Below are 8,040 nucleotides of genomic sequence, written 5' to 3'. Positions count from 1 at the left end.
CAATTCCTGCCCTGCTGTTCTCAGGTGCTCCTGTGGTTGCTGATTCATTAGAACATAGACACTCCAACTAATCTGTTGGGTTTGACTTGGAACATCCACAAAGCACAGGATGTTCTGAATTCTGAGTTTTGCTCCAAGCATCCCTCAACAAAACTTTTCTATATAACCCTTGAAGAGAACTGAAAGGAGGTGGGAAATTGCCTCTGTGTGTGGAAAGAAGCAGAAAATAAAAACAGGGAAATGTTTGCTTCACCTGCAGAGGCTTTTGCACACACATAAGGAAAGAAACATATTTATAAATATTTGCATTATTGCCCAGAGTGGAAGTCAGTTTCAGCACTGAGAAGGGCACAAGGTGCTAAAATATAGCTGCATAGTGCCTTGCTGCTCCTCTTCATGATGAGCAAAACCAGCAGAACATCCTGGCCATCACATTCACAAGTGCCTTCACATATTTTCTTCCACTGATTTCAGAGACAACTTCAGGAGCTGAAATGAGGACTAAAGGAGCAACGGCACATCAGGCAAAGAGAGTATTCCCCAGCCAGTCACAAATACTTCAACCTTTGGCTTTCAGGCTTTACAAGTCCCCAGAGAGCCTTTTGAATGGCTGCCCTTTACTTACCACAGTTTCACCTGCTGTGCTTGAAGCAGAAACAAGCTAACCTCGCTGAAGCCTCTGGACACTGAGGAAACACCAGCTTTGCTCCAGGAAAGCTCCTTCCCCATAGTGAGGATGTGCATGAGTGCTTTGCCTGCAAGCTCCTGTTTCACGGATTGGGGCCTGACTGAGCTTGGCCTTGGTATGCTTTCACATCCTCCTCCAGAGCAGAGGGAAGGCACTGTGGAGCCACTTCTTCATGATTTACCATTGTACAGGAACAGTGATGTCTTAGGTACATTTCAGAACCTCAAACTATATCAGAAACACATAGGAGAGATGGTACCAACCTCAAACAAACACTGAAGACAAAGAATCCTTTTGTTTCCAGCATTAAATCACGTCAGCTAACAGATCTATGGGGAGGTATTTCCACGAGTCCCTAGAAATCATTTGGAGCACAAGGCCACTGCCGTCATCCTGGCTCTTTCTTCAGTTTCAACGTGGAAACACAAAGCTTGCACATACCAATAAACACAGCCCACAGGAACAGCTCCTGTACAAGCCTCAGCCCCTCCTGAAGACAACCCAGCACTGCCTGCAGAGTCCTACCTGCTCCTGCCGAGACAACCTCCATTTGTGTGTGCTGGTAAAAGCACACTGTGGATACACCTCCCTCAAGGAAGGGCTAGAGCTCTGCAGTGCTCCTAATCTCTAAATTGTTTAGGTAATTCCATTTGACTTTCCTGATAGACCAGAAATGTATTTTGCAGAATCATTTACTGATTGCCCATTTCATTGCTTCTGAAGCATTCCCAGAAAGGTGAGGAAAGGACAGGGACATTTTGTTCCATATTGCCATTCCTTCATCTACAACCATTAAGGTATTTGGCTTTAGGTCTTGTTCAAATTTCCTCTCCCAATGAAAGAGGGTGACTTTGTCTGCCCCTTGCTGCCCACCACTACCCTTTCTACTCCCCTGGCAGCTGCTTTAAGAGGACATGAAAAAACAGCTGCTCCAAGAGCACACAAGGGACCAGTGACCCCTGACAGAGGTAACTCACACCAATGCTGCTGGAAGAGGCACAGAAACTACCTCTTGCACCATCATCCTTTCAAACTCCTGCCACAACAATGTTCTGAACTTCCCCAGTTGTCTGTACAACATGCTTCCAGCATCTGACCACTTCTACAAAGAGCTTCAGTAGGCCAACCTACATTTAAGACTCAAAAACCTCAACAAATGAGACAAGAAAACAAAGACAGAAAAAATAGCTGTAGAAGATTTCACCAAGGCTGTGGCAGGAACTTAGCTGTCGAACCAGCAGCACATTCAGGTTAGGAGCTTCTACCTTCACCCCAGCCACTGGACCCTAGCAGATGTTAGTACCCCACAGGACAACCTGATCCATCTTTTTTTTTTTTTACGTTAAAAAGTACACAAGAACAATATAAACAATTATATAAGAGACAAATGTGTGCCGTTTTAAATTAGCTTGTTCCACAAACAGGGTATGGAGCAGCCCCGTCTGCACGTGGGGAGGCAGCAATGGCCAGGTGCATGTGTAGGAGAGGGGAAGGATGAAGCAAGGAGGGAAAACCAGGAACGAGTAGCTGAGTGCAACATGAGGATGTAAGGAGAAGGAAAGAGGACAGAGACTCCAGCGTGGCTCAGTGGCAGACAGGGCCGAGCTATGTCACTGCTGCTGAAGGCAGCATGAAGCAGAGGAGCGATTCCAGTGCTCTGGGTGGTGATCCTGCAATCCCACCACCACCAAACCTTGTTCCTCAGGGGCTTTCTGCAAGCTGCTGGGCCTAGGCAAGCCTGGACCTCAGCAGAGTGTGTCTGGCCTAGACTGTGGCTGCCATAGCATTTCACTGGGAAGGTGAGGATTTTTGCAAAGGTAACTTGGGAGCAGCTACGAATTCGGGTTCCCAGCTTTACACGGGCCTTCAGGGCTAAGAGCAGTTAATACTTTAGGACAGCCTAACCACTCCTCCTGGTGACTTGATGTGCTCAGCAGGGATATGGGTCTCTTGTTAACAGCTGGTGAAACACCTTCAAATGTAGGAATGAACTCTTACAAAAATAAGCTACAAATGTCTAAATTTGAGCAGCAGTGTTTTGGGGCACGGTGGTGGGGGTTGGATCTTAGGTCCTCCACGGGGGTCCAAACTCTTTCAAAGCACTTTTTATTGCAAAGCACTTAGTGCCTCAAATTCTTTACTGGGGTTCCCAGATATCACAGGCAGCCTCAGACATGAAGTTTAGTTCAGGTCCATCTGTAACAGAGACATTTTTGCCAGTTGCTCAAGGTATAATGTAATAAATTACAGCAATTTAACAGCAACTGAGCATGCATTGCTACACAATATTATTAGTATAAAGACAAATCAAGAGATCACCTCTAGCCACATCTTTTCTTTCTGAATACAAACCTCTTTGTGACACATGCTAAATGAGGTGAATTGATACAGCTACAACATGGGAACAGGGTGCACGAGTTGGGGTTGTTCTGGAAAAAAGAAGGTTCCAGGAAGACCTCATAGCAGCCTTCCAGTACCTGAAGAGGGCCCACAAGAAAACTAGGGAGGGACTGTTTACAAGGGTTTGTAGTGATAGGATGAGAGGGAAATGACTTGAAGCTGGAAGAGGGCAGATTTAGGAAGAAATTCTAAGCAATGAGGGTGGTAAGACACTAAAACAGGTTGCCCAAGGAGGACATGGATGCCCCTTCCCTGAAACTGTTCAAGGCCAGGTTGGACAGAGCCTTGCACAGGCTAATCTAGTGGAAGGTGTCCCTGCCCATGGCACGGGAGTCAGAACTAAATGATGTTTAAGGTCCCTTCCAGCCCAAACCATTTTATGATTCTATAAATACCAGAGCTCTCCTGCCTCATAGGGAGGTTTAGTCAGGAGAACCTGAAACATTCCTGTGTTAGGGAGAGCACAGAAAGCCTCTGTGTGCTCAACTGCCAGGTGGCTGTACTATCACTGCTGAGTACCACCGAGTACCCTCTGATGAACAGCTACCCCTAACACAGGAACACAGAACGTTTCTAGGCCCAACTCTCCACCCTCAAGCTGCACTTGGCAGAGATGGGAACTATCTGCACCAGGCAATTCGGTTCAGGGCAGATATCCAGAGCAGGGGACCTGCAGCAGTGCTGTCACACTAGCAGCACGCTCTTCCCAGTGCAGTTAGCTGCTCTACAAAGCAGTAAAGTAGCTCAGCTGCTCCTGGGGTGGGTGCCCATTCGCAGCCAACCCCAGCCCATTGCTCTGTGCATCTGTTCAAACACCAGGCCCCTAGCTTGCTTGCAGGTCAGGTGGGCTGTATCTAGCCAGCACAAAGCATGGAGAAGACAAGCTTTGCATGACAACCACAGGTTTTACCTTCAGAGGCCTTCACCAGCTGTGCTGGATTTGGCTAGGATAATTTTCTTCATAGCAGCTTGTGTCACATTGTGGTTTGGACTTGGGATGAAAACTCTATCACTGCAGCCCTCCTTACTCACCCCTTCCAAACACAGGCCTGCTGCAGACAAGTTGTCCTGGCTAGAGCATCTGCAAGGATTTTTCTGGTGTCCCAAAGGAAGTTGAAGCATTCCTTCCCTTTGTAGGTGCTACCAATGAAAGCCATCTTCACTTTCTATGCATGCAACTAAGATCCAGGTCCCTAGGAACCGTTCCACACAGCACAGAAGTCAAGAGGGATGCTGTAGATTTAATAAGACACTGATTACACACAGTTGCAGAAGACATCCAACTAGAATATTGATATGGGATGGATCACAGGGCTGCAAACTTGCAGAGACATTCCATAATCAATTGGCATTTCACATGGTAGCTTGCTAGCCTACAGGATCTCTGTCAAACGCATAATTGGGAGCTTTAATTAAAGGACTACCCACAGCTTAGTTAAGAGCTAAAGACCAAGAGCTTGCAACAACTGCAGAGATGAGGTTTGTTGTGTTCTCATTACCCTTGGAGACACTATCAGGAGTGGTCACGTGCTAATGACAGGTCTCTTGCAACAGCAAACTGGGCAGTTTTCCAGACTGGTATCTCCAGAGCCAAACTGCAGCTCACCAGACTCTGACTGTTAACTTTGTCCCTGCTGGCAATGTTCTCACGTCTCGCTCTCAGGTCTTGGGAACTAGAATACTTTATATTTCAGACACTCAACAACAACAATGAACACATGGATGAAGTGGCTCTTCCTCCTAGATGCCCATGTTGAGGCACCACACTCAGAGGAAATCTCATCTTGTGCAGGCTAAACGAGCAACAGTGCCAATCCACCACAGGTTGCCCAGGGCAACTGCAGGTATACTAACACAACCATAGAGAAAGGATTTATGGGGAAGGGAGCAAGAGACAGTGGAACCTGAAAGAGCTGCAGAAGTTGGTGACTGGATCATTCACTGATGTAGGTGGAAAGCATAAGAATCACTTCTTCTGGCCTGAGCTCTGGCTTTGTTCCATTCAATAGTCCCATGAGAAAGTCCATCATCAACCACAGCATTAGCTGCTCAAAATACAAACCCTGACTGTACATTATTTCTCCCAACCCATTTGCTCTTCTGCAGCTACATCCAGTTCTGCTGCCTGAGTTCCCAGTAATGCCAGGTAAAAGAAGGATGGGGGAGATTTATCCCTTCAGAGATCAGTGGGGTTTTCCCCTGTACACGTCTCACTGGCTCATGGGGGCTTCACTCTGCTTCTCACTCCTATCTCCAGGCTCAGGGGGCTGGGTATCCAGCAAACAACTGGTCTTGCTACCAAAGACAGAGGCAAAGAAGGTATTGAGTCCCTCAGCCTCTTCCTCATCCTTGCCAACTCTGTTCTCCCCTGCACCCAACAAAGAACAGATATTCTCCTCAGTTCTCCTTTTGCTGCTGATATATTTGTAGAAGCATTTCCTGTTCTCTTTAACAGCCAAACCCAGATTACCTTCCAGTTGGGCTTTGGCCCTTTTCATTTTCTCCCTGAACATTCTCACGACAACCTTATAGTCCTCCCAAGTGGCCTGGCTGTTCTTCCAATGACCACAGACTCCCTACCAATCTTCTTAATTCAGCCAGGCCCCTTCTTCCCCACCAGCCTGGCTTTCACCACATGGGGATGGCCTGTTTCAGTGCTTTGAAGACTTCTCTCCTGAACAGTGTCCAGCCTTCCTGGACATCTCAGCCCTTCAGCACTGCATTTGGCATTATAGAATGTGCCAGAAGAAATCCTAGTGTTCAAAACCATGACTCTACACTTATGTAGCAGCGGAAAGGACACACTGAAAGTTGAACTCCAAAGCTTCTCTCTCTTGGTCTTCATCTTGGTTCACACAACTCTAGGTACTTCTGAGCTGTTTCTCAACGGATCCACAAAATATCCCCTCAGAAAAGCAAAACGTGTCAACTTCAATCAGGATCCACAGCTCTACATTAATAAAGAGAGCTGAGTCTGTGTAATCACTGCTCATATTGCACATTACCATGTATGCTAAACCTCCTGTTTACATTAGAGATGTACTGAGAGCCTGGAGTTCTGGCCACTGCACATTTAGAGCTATAGGGGTTTAGATTTTAAGCACTTTGAGAACAAAGTTAATCTCACTCTGCAGCTAAAAAATGAATATAAGCAAGATTCTTTCATATCAGAAATCCTTCACATGTTTGTTATTACATGAATCCTCCAGAATATTTTCTAGCCAAAATACTTGGCACGCTAAGAGAGTTCCAATGTATTTGTTCAGTTTAAAAATATATATTTAAAAAAAAAAAAATCAAGTTAAGATTGCAAGGGCAGGGATGCAGTCACAGCCCTGAATATAACCCAAGACGCAGGCAAACCAGGAGTGGGAGGACCATTTATACTCAGGGACTAGATTGTCAGCGTGAAAACCTCAAGTGGGTTATAAGTGTAGGGTTGACTGTCTTTGGGGTTTTTATATTTGCTGATTCAGGTCTGCCAGTCAAGGGATGTTGTTGTTCGATCTTACTAAGCAGGCTAAATCAACGGATTTCATGTTTATTTCGGGTTTGCCTTATCACAATCCATGTGGCTGGTAACTCGGCCTTGCAAGGAGCAGTGGTGTTTGCTTTGAACATCACCTTCTCCAAACAAGCTCTTGCTCATCTTCAACATGCACAAAACCAGACACAGGCAGAAAAGCCCCCAACTACATCCACCCAAACTTAAAAACCCTCTGTCTGCCACACAAAGCCAGCACTAAAGGTACTTGCCTCACAGGAGGCTTGTATGCTGGTTTCAACTGCTAAGGGCACTGCCAAACAGACTGGGGATTCAAAAGTTTGTTCAGTTTGTAAAGGTTGTTTTTAAGTGCCCATTAAGACACAAAACACTTCATGTTGTCCTTCGAGCCTGGCTGTATGCCACGTGGTGGCTTTGCCCATGGTTATTGGTCAGCGTTAAAACCAGCTCCTCTTCCTTTTTCCCTTCCTTCAGGAAACCTTGCCCTTCAGCAGCTTTAGGGCCATTTTCAAAGGGACAGTTCAAGTAACTAAGAACTACATTTGTTTGGGGTTTTGTTTTGTTTAAAGGTCTAATGCTATTTTGAGAGTTCAGAAGCAGTCAGAAGTGACATCACTTTTCTAGCATATGTTCCTAACCATAAGTGGTGGGAATTTCAAAGCACACTCAGCCAGGGTCTCTTTTCTTTCTTCACTGAATCAGTAGTCAAAATTCTATTGACCATAATGGGAACAGAATTGAAATACTCAAAAGGAGAATGATGAAGGAGTTCAGTGACACCAGCAGAGTCTCCTGGATTTCAGGATTAAAGCCAACACAGGACTCTTCATCTTGCTCCTCTTTCCCCACTGATGACCCAGCACTGGTTGGGCTCCTCATGCAGTATAGCAAAGAGGCAGCCCTCCTGCTTTCCAAAGGCTCTCTCACCTTCCTACACAGTATGAAAAAAACCCAATAATAAGGCACTGTTTTGATAGAGACAAAATGGTTGTTCAAATAGTTCTGCTAATTTCACAAAGATGCGTGATAATGTTTCACATATGGCTCTGTGCCTTTTAATAACAGAAATTGAACACACGTTTCAAGAGACAAGTTTTGTTGATATGCTGCTGATAGTCCAGGGTAACTGTTTGCCTTGTGGTTTTAATTATTCTAAAGACAGCCCAGGGATCATTTAGCCAGAGCTAATGGGTTTATGGGCTCTTTAAGAAGCATGATAAGCCCACAGATGTGGCAGTGAACAGCGTGAGGGTCAGAGCTACCACAGGAGCCTGCACCCTGGAGGATGAGAAGGTCGCAGAGGAAGGTTCATCCTGCAGCCTCAGGCCTCTTAATTATCACATAGCCATTAGGGTAGCTGTGCTCTGTGCACACATCCCTGTTTTCTCTGGAGGAGACTCCAACTTTGAGAGCACAGTCCACAGCCCCAACAGCCAATTCCTGGCTT

This window comes from Indicator indicator, chromosome 5 (genome assembly GCF_027791375.1).
Source record: "Indicator indicator isolate 239-I01 chromosome 5, UM_Iind_1.1, whole genome shotgun sequence".
NCBI lineage: Eukaryota > Metazoa > Chordata > Aves > Piciformes > Indicatoridae > Indicator > Indicator indicator.
Note: the sequence above shows the minus strand (reverse complement) of the source record.